This window comes from Acomys russatus, chromosome 25 (genome assembly GCF_903995435.1).
Source record: "Acomys russatus chromosome 25, mAcoRus1.1, whole genome shotgun sequence".
Lineage (NCBI taxonomy): Eukaryota > Metazoa > Chordata > Mammalia > Rodentia > Muridae > Acomys > Acomys russatus.
The window spans coordinates 43,002,368-43,022,481 of record NC_067161.1 but is presented as its reverse complement, the minus strand read 5'-3'; positions in this window follow the sequence as shown (position 1 = coordinate 43,022,481).

Genomic DNA, 20,114 nt, shown 5'->3' with positions numbered 1-20,114 from the left:
TCAATTCCCAGCAACCACATGGTGGCCCACAGCCATTTATAATATCTGGTGTCTTCTTCTGGCATGCAGGTGTACACGCAGGCAGAACATTGTATACATAATAAATAAATCATTTTTAAAAAAGATCACATGGCGGATGGTGACAGGGAAAGCACCAGCATCAACTTATGGAGTCAGTAAAATCTGTCTTTTTTTATTTTTATTTTTTATTTTTGAGACAGGGTCTATGTGGCCCAGGCTAGACAAAAACTTGCTGTATAGCTGAAGAGGACTTTGAACTCCTCCTGACTCTACACAGGAATATGCCACCACCACAGTTAGCTGTACTTTCTTTTAGGACACTTAGTGGCTTCTTTGAAGAAACTGTCAAATAGCTCCTGAAACAAATATGTAAGTATAAGTGACTGAGAGAAGCCTAAATAATCATGTTTTAAAAGAAAAAAAGAGCTAGAAGACACCCAAATGCCTCCCCTGACCCCATGGTGGGTGCCACTGTGATGATTGAACGTGTGATACAGAGATGAAAAAGATAAGAGTACAAGGTAGTTGGGGCCGGAGAGATGGCTCAGAGGTTAAGAGCACTGGCTGCTCTTCCAGAGGTCCTGAGTTCAATTCCCAGCAACCACATGGTGGCTCACAACCATCTATAATGAGATCTGGTGCCCTCTTCTGGCGCACAAACATACATGTAGACAAAAACACTGTGTATATAATAAATACATAAATCTTAAAAAAAAAAAAGTATAAAAAAGAGTACGAGGTAGAGAGATGCACCATCAGTTTGTGCACTGTAGAGAGGCACTGAGGAACAGGTGCATATGAGGCATCTGCTCAACCACCCGAGGCCATGGCGATGTCGGTGCCTGGGCTGCTGCTGAGAGCCATGTCTGAGTCTATGGCCCTACCACAGGCAAGGTCTGTGCGATGTCAGTGGCCCATGTAGCCACCCACAGCCATCCAGGTGTCAGTGGTCTGGGCTGCTGACTGAGGCCTTGTTGATGTCTGGGGGCTGTGCTGATGCCAGAGGCTAAATTAATCTGAGTGGCTTGTGTTACCTTGGTGACAGCTTGGCCTGGGCTGCTGCTAGGGGCCATGTCTGGGTCTGTTGTTGTGCTGTAGCCAGGGTCTGTGTCAATGACCATGGCCCAAGTTACCACCAAAGGCCATGTGGACCATGGTCTGGGCTTGAGACCATATGGTGACCACTGTTGAGGGCTGATCTGATGTACTGTGTATTCAGATGCTGATTCTGTGCCCCCCAAAATCTGGATGCAGTCCAGACATGGGCATTGTCGAGATCATGGATCAATGTTGTGTGAACATTTCTCCCCAATTATTTCTGACTGGTTAATAAAGAAGCTGAGCAGCCAGTTACTAGGCAAAGAGGTTAGGAAGGCTGGAATTTTGTTCCTAGTCATGAGGTCTCAGGTAGAGACCTCAAGGTAGCAGGGAGAAGAAAGAAGAGGTGGAGAAAGGATGTGGCCATGAGGACTGGTCTGATGAAGCAGAAGCATCCAGGCAGAATCAATATGACCAGCAATTTAGGGTGTGTGGCTGGGAAGTAGCCAGACTAGCACAGAGGCTTAGAATAAATGAAGATCTGCCCAGTTATAGAGCCTAAAGCCTATTAATAAATCTAATATGTCTCTGTCTCATTATTTGGGAACTAAAGTGGGTGAATAGAAGGGATCCCTGAAATTATACCTTATTATTTCAGACCTTGTTGCCCCCAGGCTACATACGGATCTGAGTGCCTGCACTGCCACCTCAAGCCATGGTGAAATCTAGGCCCATGCTGCCACCAGGGGCCACATGTGGCTCCTTGGTCCTAGTGAAGCCAGGGTCTGTGTTGATATCCAAGGCCCATGTTATCACCAAAGGCCATGAGAATGTCCCTGGTCTAAACTGATGTCCTAGCACTGTGCTGAACTAGCCCCATCTTTCACGAGCCATAGCACTTGGAGAGTGGCCCTGAATCTCACCCAGGCAGCACAGGAGAACTGGCCCTGGGGGCACAGGCACAGGCATGCTGGAGGTCTGACCAACTCAGCTTTCACCCAGGCCCAGAAACAGGGCTCTGAGTTGGCCCACCCCAACATCTACCCCATCTATGAACTGCTGGAGTGTGTGCAAAACACACACACACACACACACACACACACACACACACACCCTACATAATAGGATAAACTATCTCCAGATCACACATCCGATGATCCTAGTGTCCTGCATCTATCAAGAACTCTTACAGTTCAATAACAAAAGGACAAAGACACAATGAGTTAAATGGACAGACAAACAAAAATCATACCTCTCATCCTATCCAGAAGCCAGGGTGACTATGTGACACCCCTGCTCCCCAGCCACCACCACTACAGCTGGTGAGAGGCAAAGCAGGTTGTAAGCTGGATCCATTTAGATTAACCTTGCCTCCTGCCAATGTCCACATCATACCAGCTCCAGTTCCAGATGGTCCTGGCTCAGCTGTGAGGAGGGCTTGCTCAAGCTCTCCTCCGCTATGCAGTCAGTGTTCCCTTAGGCCATCACTTCACCCAAAGGGATCCCAGGGAGCAGTGAAGGTCCCGGACTTCTGGAATGGAGGTGACCTCAAGTGCAGGCCCTTGTTAGAGGCCAGTCGTTATTTTACTAGTCCCCAGGGGAATATTCCCAGATGAGATACCATAATATTTTAATCTGGGTGGCCAGCTTCCATCTTTCTTGCTGTCTTGTGCCCCGAGATCGTGCAGAACTCTACCTTCTGATGGGGTGGGGTGGGGTGGGGGTTCTGGTGTACACCTCCTGCCCACCTGCTGAAGGAGATGTCATCAAGGAGAGAAGACCTCACACACTGCCCTAAGGGACGCACTTTCTAGGCCCTGGCAGGGTGAGTCTCCCTCCTGCCATTTGTGAGTCTCTTGCCCAGCCAATCTCTCCTCTAGGAGCTGGTTTAATTCTACCGAATGTGTGAGCTATAATTTCATGGCTACCATGTCCTGTGTCTGGAGACTTCTGTTCTTATTTGAAATACCATGTTTGCTCTTTCAGGTACCTTCAGAGATCTACAGTAGAAAATGCTATTTTTCATCCATGGTGTGTTTTGCAAAACACATCAACTGGGTAGGCTAAAGGAACCACTAAAGTATTTAAGATAGAAATCATCAGTTCTTAGAAACATCTAAATTGCTTCTAGTTACAATGCTTCGTTGCTCCTGTGAGACATGCAGGACCTTGCCTCCTGCGAACTGCCCAAGGCTCTCACCGTCAAGAGCAAGAGCTGTGGTGGCAGTTGTCCGCCGTTCTTCATTGATTCACACTTGACGTAAACCAGACAACCCCTTTCCTCTTTGGCAGTGGCTGGTCCAACTAAGTCTGACCGGTAGGATCTATGGAGAATTGTGCAGGAACATCTAGGCTTTCTCTCCTTTCTGGACACTGCTATGTGAAAAGCGAAGGACGAGTGTGCTATGTAACAGCCACCTTGAAGCCACGGAGTGCTAAGTGTCAGGAAAGACTGAGGGTCAGTGCTCATCTTTAAACAACACAATGGATCTTAGAAACGCCCCTGTAGAATGAGCAAATAGCTGCTTCCCAGGACTGTAGAAATATCAAAGATTCCGAGCTAAAACATTCTGGGCCAGAAGAACCCTGGGTGTCACTTTACCCATCTGAACAGAATCTTCTAGAAGAGAAAAATGGTTGTGCTGGGGCTTGGAAGCTGAGAGGCATCTGAAGGGACTTGCCAACCTCGGTCCTTCCGGCCATGTCTTGTTCTCTCCCTTCCAGAGAAGTAACAGGATTTCTGCAGAAGTTCCTAGCCAAGCCTGAGTGACCTGCCAAGAGAGGAGCTTGGCAGCTCCCCATCTCCTGACTCAGGCCCCACTGACCAAAGATGACTGTGCCCAGATAATGGTGAGGCAGGCTTATTGTCAACTACTGTCAAACGCTCCTGTGCTCTGTTTTGGTCCCATACAGACTCACAAACTGTCGTTTGTTCTGCAGAATGAATCAGCCTTGTCCCAAGCCACCATAATTTCTCCAAGTCCCTTCGGTTTTCCTTAAATTCGCTTATGAGAATGAACATTTACTCAACTATCCTAGAAGTTATGCGCATCCTAGCTGAGTGTGGTGGCGCATGCCTTTGATCCCAGCACTGGGGGCCGAGGCAGGTCCTAGTTTTCACAGTGAGTTCCAGGATGGCCAGGGCTACACAGTGAGATTCTGTCAAAAAAAAAAAAAATCATTCATATATATATATATATATATATTGGTTTTGTTTTTTGTTTTTTCGAGACAGGGTTTCTCTGTGTAGCCTTGGCTGTCCTGGACTCACTTTGTAGACCAGGCTGGCCTTGAACTCACAGCAATCCGCCTGGCTCTGCCTCCTGAGTGCTGGGATTAAAGGCGTGCACCACCGCCCCCCCCCCCAAGTCATGTATATCTTATATTCCTCTCCTCCCCCGTACAGAAAGTGTGTTGTACATCTCCCTGACCAGCTGGCCTGGAAGAACCACACTACACAGCTGATGGTAAAGGGAACATGTTTGTATCTTTCCTCAGCCCAAAATCTGCATTTTGCAACTCATTCTACTGTTCTTTTTTTTTTTTTTTTTTTTCCGAGACAGGGTTTCTCTGTGTAGCCTTGGCTGTCCTGGACTTGCTTTGTAGTCCAGGCTGGCCTCAAACTCACAGCAATCCACCTGCCTCTGCCTCCCAAGTGCTGAGATTAAAGGCATGCGCCACCACTGCCCAGCTACTATTGAACCTTCTGAGGGTGGACAGGCCTGTGGGTTGCCTCCCCAGCAGGGACAGCTCCCTCTCACTGATGGGTCATCTCTTTGGATCTTAATTTCCTCAGTCCTGAAATAAGGAGTGGAATATAGTCTCCTCTGACATCTCTGGCTTGTCCAACTTCCTGTTAACCAGAGTCCAGGACAAAACTTCCCAAAGCTGGGACAGCTACAGACAGCCCCACAGAGCCAGCCACCAGCACTGGCCCCTGCCACCAGGCAGCCTGAGGAGTGGCTTTGCTCTGCGCCAGCTCTGCTCTTGCATCTTGGACGATAGCTTGGCCTCTAGAGAAGATTGCAAAACCATCAAAGCATTGCCACCAGACACGGCTATAGACTGTGAGGCTGGGTACAGTGGCTCACTGCTGCAATCCTTGCTACTCAGGAGGCTACGGCTTGAGCCAGGAGTGCAGAGCCGGCATGGGCAATAGCTTTCTCTTAAACAAAAAAAAAAGTCCTCGGTGGTAAACAAAAACTGGACTTCAGGCTGCACAGTGGTGCCATGTGTCTTTAATCCCAGCACTCGGGAGGCAGAGGCAGGTGGATCGCTGTGAGTTTGAGGCCAGCCTGGTTTACAAAGTGAGTCCAGGATAGCCAAGGCTACACAGAGAAACCCTGTCTCAAAAAACCAAAAAGAAAGAAAGAAAAGAAGAAGCAGAGGTAGGTGGATCTCTGTTAGTTTGAGGCCAACCTGGTCTATAGAGCAAGTTCCAGGGAGCCAGGGCCGCACAAAGAAACCCTGTGTATGTTTTTTGGGTTTGGTTTTTTTTTTTTTTTTTTCTTTTTTTCTTTTTGTTTTTTTAAGACAGGGTTTCTCTTGTAGTTCTGGCTGTCCTGGACTCACTTGTAGACCAGGCTATCCTTGAACTCACAGAGATCTGCCTACCTCTGCTGGGATTAAAGGTGTGCGCCACCATGCTGGGCTATAAGTCCTGTATTGGGAAAAAAAACACCTAAAATAAATAAATAAAAAACAGAGAGAGAGAGAGAAAGAGAGAGAGAGAGAGAGACAGAGAGAGAGAGAGAGCGCCAACAACAAAAACAAAATCAGGATAGACTCTGAGACTGCCTGGGACCACCCAACCCCCTCACACTACAGTCACAGTATGATTATTGTTGCGGAGAGCTTCTGTCCATACAAACCCGACAGCATTGCAGAGTCAGGGTTCAGGCACTAACACATCCTGTTAGGACACACACATCAGAATGAGGCACCATGGCTGCATTCGCACACAGGAATTGCTTTAAATTATTGTGTGGTACTGGGAATTGAACCTTGTCTTTACAGTCAGCTTTGGGGCTGGCAGAGTGCTGCCTCTTTTCTTACGTTCATTTCCCCCTGTCTCCTTCATCCTGAACTTAGACTATGTCAAGTTTGAAACAAGCGCCGACTCGTGCTGAACAGACACTCAGGCGAGCGTTGTGAAAGCTGGCAGACACTGTTTTCCCCCCCCGAAATGAAGAAATGTGGCCGTTCTAATGATACTTCTGAGAGCTGGCGCTGGAGACTGAGGTCAGGAAAAATCATAGTGACAGGCTAGGGATGGGAGCGCTATGGGGTGAGGCCCCCATGGACTGCACAAGTCAACTCCCTGGAGGGTGCATGGTACTATGCGTTAAACCTGAGAGGGACCAGGAAAGGAAGCCACTCTTCCCAACAACGCTGTGGAGAGGGCCTCACCAAGTGCCTGAGCTGCCCTTTTCTAGTCACCAAGCACCTGCAGAGCCCTCAGCAAACTGGAGCCGTGACTGGTGCCAACTGTGTGATGGTGAGACCAGAAGACAGCCTGGGTTTCTTCAACTTGGCAACTTGTTTTTCTTCCCTTTTCTTTTCTGTACTGGACAGGGACTCAGGGGCCTATGCAGGCAAAGGCTGGGCTGTGCTGCTGAGCCCCACCCAGCCGCTTATCGGAACCTGTTTAGGTGTACAGTTTGTACACCTAAGTAATTCGGAACCACACAGACACCACCAACACCCTCTTCCAGAACCTCCTTCCTCTTGCAAAACTGAAACCTCACCTTCATTAAGCACCAGCTCGCTTTTGGCTCTGGCTGTCACCACCCTGGGTGCCTCACGGGAGTGCAATCACGGGGTATTGTCTTTTCCCGTCTGGCCTTTTTCATTTAGCATAATGGCTCTATTTTGTAGCATTTTACAGATGCCCATCATTCTGAAAGTGGGACACCATTCTGTTTTGTAGACAAACCTGCATCATCTACCACTGCTGGCCCTGGACACCTGGATTGCCTGTATCTTGGCCTACGGTGAGCAGCTTAGCTGTATAAGCGTGCGCCAGGCAGGCTTTGTTTGTTTGTTTGTTTGGTTGGTTTGTTTTTTTTGAGACAAGGTTTCTCTGTGTAGCCTTGGCTGTCCTAGACCTGCTTTGTAGACCAGGCTGGCCTCGAACTCACAGAGATCCATCTGCCTCTGCCTCCCGAGTACTGGGATTAAAGGCGTGCACCACTACGCCCAGCTTTTTTTTTTTTTTTTTTAATAGTCTCACTACATTGGTCAGGCTGCCTTCATACTCCAGGCTCAAGAGACACATGCCACAGTAGCTTTCTCAGTAGTTAGAACCATAGGCCCATAGCATCTTGTCACTTCAAATTGACTTCTGTGACAGGCTGAAAGGTTAAGTACCAAGCTCCTTGCTACCTCCACAGCAGGCACCCTGGCCAACCAGCCAAGAGAAAGTCCTCCCTCAGAGATGATACTGCAGCCTTAGCTCATCCTGGGGTGTGTGACATGCCCTCGGGAGCTTGCCTGGTGATCCAATCTGCCTAGTTTTCTGGGAAAATCTCCAGGCTTTCCTAGCACAGGCTAGATCTACCTAATTCTCCCCTCTATGATGATTGTTGGGCCAACTCAAACGATCACTTCTTTCTGAACCCCAAATTCCTGTGTGTGTGTGTGTGTGTGTGTGTGTGTGTGTGTGTGTGTTATTATAGATTAAACTCAGGAACCCAGGGTGGGTCTCCCGCACCCTAGGCAAGTGCTCTGCCACTGAGCTGTTGGCCTGAACTCCTCTTTTTATTTTGAGACAGTGTCATAGTCGAGCCTTGAACTTAGTATCCTGCTTCAGCTTCCTCAGGTTGGCCTAACCTGACCTCCATGTTTCTATCATGACATCCGGGCATTCATCTGGGCGCCAGGAGCCCACCCCCCCTCGCCCCGCAACAGTCTTCCCTGAGTGTCCTCCCTTCATCCTCTTGCTCCCACAGAAGCTGGAGGGGTGTGGCTGTTTATCACCTGCACCCTGCATCATGGAGGTCACGCAGGTGGCATGATGCTGCTGTGTCCTCTCAGCCAGAATGTTCCTCCTCTTCCTTCGTATCAGTCCAGTCACTGTGAAGACAGCCTTCACACTGAGGACCCCTTACTACCCCTCGGCTCCTGACACCCTGTTTGCTACAGACCCCACCCCCTTCCTTCCACTCGAGCTCACTCTTCTTGCCTTCACACTGTCTTCCTCTCTCCAGGTTTTTTTCTGGTTTTGTTTTGTTCTTTGTTTTTTTGAGACAGGGTTTCTCTGTGTGTATTCCTGGCTGTCCTGAACTCACTTTGTAGACGAGGCTGGCCTCGAACTCACAGCAATCCGCCTGCCTCTGCCTCCCAAGTGTCTTTCTCTCTTCAAATGCTCTGGCCACCACTCATTTTTTTCTTTGTTTTGTTTTGTTTTGTTTTTAAGAGAGGGTTTCCCTGTGTAGACCTGGCTGTCCTGGAACTCACTCTAGATGAGGCTGTCCTCGAACTCAGAAGTCCACTCGCCTCTACCTCTTGCTGGGATTAAATGTGTGAGCCACCACACTTGGCCTCTGGCCATCATTCTTGGTGCTTTAGTTTCATTCATAAAATTCTTTTGTTTCCAGCCTGCCTCTGCAACCTTTCGTCTCCCATCCTGGATACAGGTACACTTAGCCATTGTGTTTTCTTGTCCTTGTCAAGGACTGAGGCCTGACCCTGAATTGTCCCGTGCCACAACTACTGCTCATCTTGCCAGTCCATTTCCCCTGCCAAGCCCCAGCTACTCTAGTGCAGCTGTGCCAACCATGGAGATCAAAAAACACAAGGTCTTTGGCCTCCCCCTTCAGCACAGGCCACCTCGCTGTGTGTGAGTGCACACTCATGCCTCGCCCGCTTCTGACACGTGTTGTTATATAACCCAGCCTGGCCTGGTACTTGTGGTATAGCTCAGATTGCCTGGAACTCAGAATAATGCTCCTGTTTCAGAGTCCATAAGTGGGATGACAGGTATGTATGACCCCACCTGCCTGATGAATGTGGTTTTTCATCCAAGTCCTTCTGCCCAGGAATCTTGTTCCTCCCTCACACTGCACAGGGGTCGTCTCTTGGAAGGGCAAATGTGCCTCTACCTTGCCAGTCTTTAAGAAGAAAGAAAAGAGCTGTGTGCAGGGGCGCACACCTATAATTCCAGCACTTGGGAGGCAGAGGCAGGCAGATCTCTGTGAGTTCAAGGCCAGCCTGGTCTACAAAGTGAGTCCAGGACAGCCAAGGCTACAGAGAGAAACCCTGTCTTGAAAAAAAAACAGAAAAGAAAGAATGAATGAAAGAAAGAAAGAAAAGAAAAGAAAAGAAACTGCCCTCCTCAATCTCACATCCTTTTCTGCTCTGCATCAGTCTGTTCCCCAGTTCCACCAAAAGCCCTCCCAACTGAGAGCCTCCCTGGGCCTCTACCTCCCTCCCAGCCACTCCTCCAAAACTCACAAGGTGATGGGAAAGTCCAACAAGAGGGCTTGATGTCTTTCTCTCGATGTTGATTTAATTCCTGAGGCATGGATTCTCTCTCCAGATAGCGAATTATTGGCATAAAGTGAATATAGCACCTCCCTTCTGTTTCCTCAGAATCAGTCTCTCTCTCTCTCTCTCTCTCTCTCTCTCTCTCTCTCTCTCTCTCTCTCTCTGTGTGTGTGTGTGTGTGTGTGTGTGTGTGTATGAGAGAGAGAGAGACAGACAGACAGACAGACAGAGTTGACATACAAACCTCCATCTTACCATTTCCCTGCCTCAGCTCTCAAGGGCTGGGATCACAGGTACCACTCCCATGTGCGGGCTCTCGACCAATCACACATTAGTCTCTTTGGATGAGTCTACTTTCCCTTATATGTTGGAACAGCATGAAGGCCTTTAGAACCATCAGCCAAAATAAAACTGCTTACTTTAGAACCTGCTCAGCCTTGGGTTATTCTGTTGTCCCAACAGAATACAGGATGAGCGTGTCCCATCCAGCCCTTGATCTTTAGCCCCTTCTGCACTTCCGCAGTGTCTTGGTTAACGCTCTACTGTTGTGAAGAGACACCATGATCAAGGCAACTTTTAAAAGGAACCATTTGGGGCTGGAGAGACGGTTCAGCAGTTAAGAGCACTGACTGCTCTTCCAGAGGTCCTGAGTTCAATTCCCAGCATCCACATGGTGGCTCACAACCATCTATAATGCAATCTGATGCCCTTTTCTGGCCTGCTGGCCTACAGGAGTACATGCAGGCAGAACACTGAATGTAATAATAAATAAAAATAAATATTAAAAAAAAAACAAATAAAAGGAACCATTTAACCGGGCTGGGTGGGTTGGCTTACAGTTTCAGAGGTTTAGTCTATTATCATCTTGGTGGGGTGTGTGGCAGTAGTCAGGCAGGCATGGACAAGTAGCTGAGAGCTCACATCTTATCATTATGTTCCAGGGCGAGAGAGAGAGAGAGAGAGAGAGAGAGAGAGAGAGAGAGAGAGAGAGGAGAGAGAGAGAAAGGGTCTAGTATAGGCCTTTGAAACCTCAAAGCCCACCCTCAGTGACACACTTCCTCTAACGAGGCCACGCCTCCTAATCCTTCCCAAACACAGCCACCAACTGGAGACCAAGGGAGCCCCCACCACCAGCGATGAGTATCATCAAGGGCTCATGCTAGCCTCGATTCCTCTCTTCGCTCCTCACAGCTACCCATCTGTCTTCCTTGCTGTGCCCCATCTAAGCTCCCTCACCCAAAACTACTGCCATTACCTACCCAACATTTACTGTTTAACTCACCAAGCTTTAGGCTTAGCATTTATTATCGTTACACTCTGTCCTTTGTCAGTTGCTGCTCTTCTCTTTATGTTTTCCAAAGGTACCATTTTGTTTTTGTTTGTTTGTTTGTTTGTTTGTTCGAGACAGGGTTTCTCTGCATAGCCTTGGCTGTCCTGGACTCACTTTGTAGACCAGGCTGGCCTTGAACTCACAGCCTGCCTGACTACTGCCACACACCCCACCAAGATGATAATAGACTAAACCTCTGAAACTGTAAGCCAACCCGCCCAGCCTGAGTCACATGATTTGAACAGGTCTGAGGGAGCCATGTGACAATCTAGGGACAGCTGGATGAACTGAGGACAGCATACCTGAAGGCCCTGCACAGAAGGAGCTAGGACTGGTGTGAGCAGTAAGAAGGTGGTGTGAGCTGCAGTGTGTGCGAGCCGGCTGCAGAAAGTGGAGTGGGAGTGCAGTGAAAGCTGCAGTAGCTTGGATGGTCCAAGCATGGTGCAATTCACGTTTCAAAATGGTACCTTTGAGCTGGGGAATGGTGGTATACGCCTTTAATCCCAGCACTTGGAGGCAGAGGCAGGTGGATCACTGTTTTAACTGATAAGATTAGGCTGGGAGGGGACTCAGGTACTAACACGCTTGCTGTACATGGGTGAGGACCTGAGTTTGGGTCTCAACCACCCACATAAAAGCTGGACATGGTGGCTGGTTTCTATAAACCCAGTGCCGGGAGAAGTAGAGACAGCAGCAACCCAGGAGTCATGGTGTGTGGCCAATCTGTGAGCTCAAGGTCCAGTGAGAGACCTGTAACCGCCTGGCCTAGCAGGAATGAGAGCATTCTAGAGTCTTCTGTTCCACACTTTGGCCATCAGGTTTTAAACCAAGGCACCTGGAGGAACTGGGATTTCTCCACGAGTTCCACGCTGAGGGAAGAAAAGGACCCAAGCCACAGGGATTCGTCTTCCAGAAGGAGATCTGCAACGTGTCAGAACACCTTGCAGAACAGGCTGGAGCCCAGACAGTGATGGGGCCACACCTTGCCCAGAACTGCTTAGCTTTGCAAAACTCTAGCCCACTATTTAAACCTAAGCTTCATGTTAGGACCTCCAAAGATGGCCGGGGGCAGGGGCTGTCACTGCATCTCTTTGTCCATTTTCCCAATTTGGTCATGTTGAATAAATCTTCTTTTTATGCTTTCACCATTATTAATGCGCGTGTTTCAAGCAGCTTATTAAGGATGATGGGTGGCTGAGTCTGGCTGGTTAGGGCAGCCACAGCACAGACTTTCACCTAAGAATTGCTAACAACCTTGTCTCAAAATGTAAGGTGGAGGGCGATAGTGGAAGACATTCAGTGTCCATCTCTTGTCTCTATATATAGACCCACCCCCACACACAGTTGTTTTTTTTTTTTTAACTGAAAACAATAAATGAAGCTGGAGAATGGCTCAGTGGTTAAGAGCACCGGCTGCTCTTGCAGAGGACCTGAGTTCAGTTCTCAGCACCACATGGCAGCTTACAGTCCTCTGTGACACTAGCTATAGGGACACCTGTAGGCTTCAACTTTTTCCAAACCTACTTTATTTGGGGTTCTTTAATGCTTAGACCTCCCTTCCAACCCACCTACCCTAGACAGGAGAGAAAAGAGGTTAATGGGGACAGGAGAAGCAGACCTTTATGGACTCAGTTCTTGGGAACGAATCCCCTGGTGTGGTCGGCAGGATTTCAGCAGACCAGCAATCCAACCAAAGTTGCTGCTGGAACCTGGAACAGCAGCCGGAACCCAGAGCCCTGAAGCTTTCTCTGGAGCAGTCTCTCTAGGAGCGTCTGAAAGTGGATCGATGAACAGCCAAACAATACCAAGACCCAAAAAGCCCCCGCCTCCTCTCAGAGTCTGTACTAAGATGTGTTTCAGCTGGCAAAAACCAAGCCCCCGCATGAGGTAGCTTGCCTTCTAGTGGATAAACATCACCTGATCTCTCACAAGTCTGTTCCCCATCCCACACTTGGGATCAAAACAAAAACATGGGTACATCCACTACAGGATGTACAGGTGTTCATCCACCAACACTCTTCTGGTTTCCACAGGTGCGCGCGCACACACACACACACACACACACACACAGAGAATAAAAATAAAATAATCTTTGAAATTACACCTGGCTGCTGGGTGCTCTGACTCCAGAGACAGAGTCAGGAGGAACTCTGTGAGTTCGAGGCCAGCCTAGTCTACACAGAGTGTTCCAGGGCAGCCAGCGCCACTCAGAGAAATCCTGTCTGGAAAAAACAAAACATAGAGATAGAGACAGAGACAGAGACAGAGACAGAGATAGTTATTACTCCTGGCCAGAAAGATAGCTTAGTGGGTAAAGGCACTTACTATCATGCTAACAGCCTGAGTTCTGACTTCCAGGACACACACGGTAGAGGAAGAGCATTAACTTGTCCTCTGACCTCCATCTGTTACATGCACACAGACACATGCTCGCATACACGTACACACAGACACATACATGCATGCACGCACACGAACACAGGAGTGCACACACACATACTATACAGACATATATATATATACATATGCACACATACATGCACACACACAAATGGAATAACAATTTTAAAATTACTTTAAAGAAAAAAAATAAGAAATGCCCACCATCACATGCTTTACCCCCCACACCCTCTGATTTGAGCACATTTGAAAAGGGGCCACAGCTGTTAACTCGGGGTAATTATTCGGCTATGTAGAGCAAAATGGAACACAGTCACATGCTGGCAAGCACGCAGTGAACAATCGTGTAACCCCCGACCCGGAGCCTCCTCTGCTTTGGGTTTGGGTCCTGGGGATGGAACCCAGGGCTCCAGCGTTCAATGCACACAATTCCCACCAAGCATCTCCTGCTTTTGTGACTCTGCTGGCTTTGAAGGGAGGGGGTCTCATGTAGCGGAACACTCCTGACATCGGTAATGTTAGCAAGCAACCTAGTTAGAAGTAAGTGTCAAAAGACACTTCTGGCCAGGCGCGGTGGCCCATGCCTGTAATCCCAGCACTCTGGGAGGCAGAGGCAGGCAGATCTCTGTGAGTTCGAGGCCAGCCTGGCCTACGAAATTAGTCCAGGACAGCCAAGGCTACACAGAGAAACTCTGTCTCAAAAAACAAAACAAAACAACAACCACAACCACAAACCACAGAAAGGACACTTCTGAAAAACTGGAAGATTGTTAGCAAGTCATGATCAAAAGCAAGAAAATGGTTGATTTTCACATAAACCTGAAATACTATTGGATTTTTTGATGATAGGCTTGTGTTCTTATGGGAAAAATAAATATAAATGTATAGGACTATAAACCCCAAATAAAGGATTTCAACTAGATCAAGGAACCGTCCAGAAGGAAACTGGTGTACTCCTTCACATCCTTGGAATGGGTTTTCTAGCTTTGGCTTAACAAACGACATCATAAAAGAAAAGGTGAGTGAAGCAGAATAATCAAAATCTGCATGGGGCTGGAGAGATGGCTCAGTGGTTAAGAGCGCCACTTGCTCTTCCAGAGGTCCTGAGTTCAATTCCCAGCAACCACATGGTGGCTCACAACCATCTATAATGTGATCTGATACCCTCTTCTGCAGCTAAAACACTCATATGCAATAAATAAAATAAATAAATCTTTTAAAAAACAAAAACAAACAAAACCCTGCATGGTAAAAGTCTGCCATAGGCCAATGGCCAAGATAGCAAAGACAGGGGGCATTTGCTGTGTCTTAGGGTTATCATTGCTGTGACGTAACAAAGCATGACCCAAGCGACTTGAGGAGAAAAAGGGTTGTTTGGCTTCTGCTTCCACATCACTGCTCATCACTGGGGGAAATCAGGACAGGAATGCAAACTGGCAGGAACCTGCAGGCAGGAGCTGAGGCAGAGCCATGGAGGAGTGCTGCTTACTGGCTTGCTCATCATGCCTTGCTCAACCTCCTTTCTTATAGAACCCAGGACCATCAGCCCAGGGGTGGCCTTACCCACAATGGGCTGGGTCCTCACCCATCAATCGCTTATTAAGAAAATGTCCTACATGGTTATCTCCAGCCCAATCTTATGGAGTCATCATCTCGGCTGATGTTCCCTCCTCTCAGATGACTATAGCTTGCATCAAATTGACATAAAACTAGCCAGGACACACCATTTCTCTAAGGAGCAAAGGGCACCTAAGAAATATGGACAAAGGTTATGAGGAGGCAATTCACAGGGGAGGGAATAGGAGTAGGATTATAAAATAAACTCAAGCCCACAGTCAACAAAATGCACATGAAAGCAAACCCAGACAGTACTCCCACCAATCAGATGGTCACAGATGGGAAGGTGGTCAAACTAACTCATCAAAGACAGAGCCCAGAAGACACACACAGCCCAGTTCCTATTGAGAAGAGAAATGCACGTGCCCTTTGACCCCACAAGCATGCCTTGCATAATCCTTCCGGGATGAATGCATGCTGAGGATTACAGCACTAGCTTGAAAGCAAATGACCATACTCATCTGTTTGTCATCATGGGGTGACTTTACCTCCCAGTTTGCTTGGGAGAGTCTGGCTTCCACCTTGGCCCCAGTGTAATTCATCACAGAGCCGCTGTGGATTACAGATCATCTTGGGGCCCGTTCCCCACTACTGTAGTGAGCAGGAGTCCTGGCGATTGATAAGGAAGTCCACGGGCTGGGAAGGCCTAGGTCAGATGCCTGGCGTAGGCAGAGGTCAGGTGAACATAGGAGGCAGAGAACTCGGGCACGACTCACCCCTATATTAAGAATTTATTGACGTCACTAACCCTGGAAATAGCATCCATCCATCCACAAATCTGACCACCTCCCATCTTATTGTCACAGTAGCAGTCGCATTTCCATGTGAGTTCTGGAGGAGACAGATAAAGCCATGGCATAGACTATACAGCTACACCAGCCATGAGGAAATAGTGATGAAATAAGAAATAGGAAACGCTCAGGCAGAACAGTGACAGGGACATCAGTTCTTGAGGGGTCTGTTGCCTTCCTTCTTTCTTTTGGCTTTTTCTTGGGTCTTACTACACAGCCCCAACTGGCCTACTGTAAGTAGAGCAGCCGAAGTTGAACTTACAGAGATTAGCCTGTGTCTGCCTCCATGCCCAGCCCCTGGTCCATTTCTTCTCCTTTTACACAGTAGCTGTACCCAAGTGTCTGAGTCTCTGGTCCAGACACTTGGGATGGGAAGGTGCATGGACACTTTATGGGTGAACCACTATTTCCCATCCCCAGGCTTGACTGGTTCCTCCTCTCAATACCTCAACTCAGAAGTCTTCTGAGCCCCAACCTGCGACTCTCAGGAGCAGTCCTTTCCTTGGCATCCACTCTGTTTGCTTCCTTCTCGCGGACTTTCACCTGTGAACCCTTTAGTAAACTCTTCTCAAAGCCCATGAAACTCATGCTTTGAGTTTGCAAGACAAAGACAAAGAAGATTTGGCCCAGGGTGGCTTTGGTGACCATTGGTTTTTCTGGTACCCTAACTCTCCCTGTCCCCAGCTATTACTCCCAAGAAAACCTGCTTTGCTCTCAAGAACCCACCCCCCTCCAACTGCCATCTACCCTATATCAGTAGTAAACGTTATGCTTGTAGGAAAATTTCATGGAGCAGAGAAGGAATGTGAGAGTGTTCTGCTCCGTGACTAAGAGAAAGAGTTCTATAGTCCGAGTTAGAGAGGGGCAGGACGGAGTAAGCTCATGTATGTTGTAAATGAAAGAATGGCCCTGGCAGGACCTACAGAATGCCAGGGAGAGAGGCCAGGGAACACCTGGCAGATGGGGGACTTCTCACTCAGTATTTTCTCATATTAAAACTATGTTTTACCTAGGCGGTGGTCGCACAAACCTTTAACCCCAGCACTCGGGAGGCTGAGGCAGGCAGTTCTCTGTGTTTTGAGGCCAGCCTGGTCTACATAGTGAGCTCCAGAACAGCTGGATCCGTGTAGAGAAACTCTGTTTCAAGAACCAAAATAACACAAAAGTTAGGGCACTTGTGTGGTCTCCCCCTTGCCAACTGGAATGCCGGTGTGATAACTACAACTCTGATAGCTATGCTGGCTCCTGATGCCAAAGGTCACGTTCTTAGGGATGCCACTGATGAAATGCTCCCGGACCTGTGATGGTTCTGTGAAGCCAACTGCTGTGCCAGCAATGCTGAGCTCAGGGCATGTGACAAAAGGTCAGGGCTGATTTAGACATTTTAATAAAGATTAGGGGCCAAGGGGCTGGGGAGATGGGTTAGTGGGTAAAAGTGCTGGAAATGTCAGCATGAAGACCTGAGTTTAAGCGCCCAGAACCCACGTAAAACCAGACGCTGTACTGTAAGCATCTGTGATCCCAGCATTCCTCGGGTGAAATTAGAGGAAGAGACAGAATCCCCTTGAAGCTGCCAGGCCAGCTAGCTACAAAGCCGCAGAGGCAATAAGAGTGACTCTGCCTGAAAATAAAGTGAAAGGCATGGCACCTATGTTATCCTCTGACTTCCATTGACATCACAAATCAAATACATGTGGCGGTTGTAAAAATAACAGGACTGAAAATTAAAAAAAGACTACAGCTGGGGCTGTAGCTCAGTGGTAGGGCACTTGCTTTAACATACACAAGACTCTGGATTTTATGTCCACCACCACACACCCACACAGCCTTTCGTTTATGGGCTAGGGATGTGGCTCAGTTGAGAGAATGCTAGTATAGCATAAAGTCCTGGTCTCAATCCCTCGCACCACATAAATCAAGTGTGGTGGTTCGTGCCTGTAAGCCAATACTTGAGAGGCAGGAGGATCTCTGAGTTCGAGGCCGGCCTGGTCTAAAAGCGAGTCCAGGACAGCCAAGGCTACACAGAGAGACCCTATATAAAAACAAACAAACAAACAAACAAACAAACAAATAAATAAATAAAAGATACTGTGGACAGAAATATAGTGGGTGAGTTCTTTGAACCCCACCCCCAAAGGGAATGGGGGTCTTTTTTATAGCAGTGCCTTTCAGTCATCTGGCCTTTCCTGCTGGGTCATTCTTGGGTCCTATTTGAACAAAGTTCAAAAGGGCAGCTCACTCTATCTTGAAGTAGTAAATTTTATAACCCACTTGTCCTGCCTCAGAGTGACCATTTGGGAGGAGGCCAGGAGCCAGCAGAAGTAGACTCCAAGTACGAATGGATCACAAGCCACTGGGGGGTGGCGGGTGGCATCCTACTTGGCTTTCTATTGCTGTAATAGAACTCATCAAAACCAAGTTAAGGACGACAGGACCTAGTCTGCATACACTTCCACACCGCAGTCCATCATGGAGCAGTCTATCTGGGCAGGGGCTCAGGGTAGGGAGCTGGAGGCAGGAACTGAAGGGGAGGGCCCTGCTTACTGCCCATGGCTCCCTCAGCCTGCTTTCTTGTAGAGCCCACAGTGAGCTGGGCCCTCCCACATTCCTTATGAATCAAGAAGATGCCTCCATGGGACATTCTCACAATCTGATGAGACAATTCCTTTTCCCTGATCCTCTAGTCTGTGTTAAGTTGGGTCAGGCAAGGGGTCGGTTAGAGGGTGGAGATTAATTTTTTATTTTTATTTTTGCTCTTCTTTCTTACCACCCATCAGTGTTGCAGTTTTGGGCTTTTCTCCTAGGGTTTTTTTTGTTTGTTTGTTTTGTATTTTTTTGAGGGGTATATGTTTTCTTACATTAAGAGCACTTTTTTTTTTTTTTAGATCTCCTTGCCTTACTATTATATACATGTCCTGATAAACAACTGGAAGGATGTGACGTGGCTATCTAGTTCTGATGTGGTGACATGATTTGCACTCTTACCTTTCGGTATTTCCTGTCACAACTGCCACTTTAAACCAATGAGGACCCCATCACCAGATACAGATCTTCTTTCTGGTTTCGTAGCTTGAGAATTCCAGTTCAAAGAAGATAATAATCTCCACCGACGGTATAGTAACAAGAGTGTTGAGTCTCAGAAGCAGCTTTCCAGAGGCATGGCGGGGGCTACAGGGGACTTCTTTGGCCTATTTGAGGCCTGTCTTAGGGTGGGGTTCAAAATGTTGTAGATACTTTTCCACCAAATCAGGATTTATTCGAAGAATTTGGGTTGGAGAAGTCATCGCTTTTAAAGTAAGCACTCTGTGATAAGCTGCAAAGGAAATCAAGACCTTAACATTTCAAAGCTTTTTTGAAGCTTCAAAAGAAAAGAGTCCCCCCCTCCCCCCCAGTCTTCCGGGACAAGCTTCAAGCTGCATTCCTCTGGACACTCTGGTTGAGCGAAAAGGTTTAAAACCCTGGTTTGAAAGATATTGAGTCAGCTGGGTGGTGGTGGTGGCGCACACCTTTAATCCCAGGACTAGGGAGGCCGAGGCAGGCAGATCTTTTTGAGTTTGAGGCCAGCCTGGTCTTCAAAGGGAGTCTAGGACAGTCAAGGCCACACAGAGAAACCCAGTGTGGGGAAAACAAAAAAAGATACTGAGTCCATACTGACTAGATCATCTACAAACCTAGCCAGGACCTACATGAAAAAGGTTCTCTAAGAGGTGAGGGAAAGAAGTTTTCGCCCTGTCCATGCAGCTCCAAAGCCCAGCTCAGGGACCCTCGCCTCCTTGGCCACCAAAAAAGGAGGAAGTAGAGTTGGGTTAAAACTAGAAACTTATCTGTGGCCTTGACAGGTGGCAGTCATAAGTGACTTCTTTTTCTTAAGAAGTTATTTAGAGCCAGGCGGTGGTGGCACACACCTTTAACCCCAGCACTTGGGAGGCAGAGGCAGGCAGATCGCTGTGAATTGGAAGCCAGCCTGGACTACAAAGTGAGTCCAGGACAGCCAAGGCTGCACAGAGAAACCCTGTCTCGAAAAACAAAAACAAAAAAACCAAACAAAAAAATTTATTTATCTTTATTTCATGTGTATGAGTGTTCTGCCTGCATGTACATACGTGCGCCATGTGCATGAATTGGTGAAGGAGGTCAGAAGACGATGTTGGGTTTCCTGAAAATGGAGTTACAGATGGCTATAAGCCACTACATGGGTGCTAGGAACCAAATTTGGGTCCTCTCCAAGAGCAGCCAGTGCTCTTAGTCACAAAGTCATCTCTTTAGCCCCTCCTGGTGGATAGTGGTGGCCTCAGGGACAAGAGGTTACAGGTGACACTGGAGAGAAAGATTTCAATGCAAGAGTGCAGGGAGAGACTGTACAGCAGCTGCTGCCACCATCATCTCTTCAAGTGCAGGCCTCTTTCCATTGCTGGGGAAGGAGCAAAGTG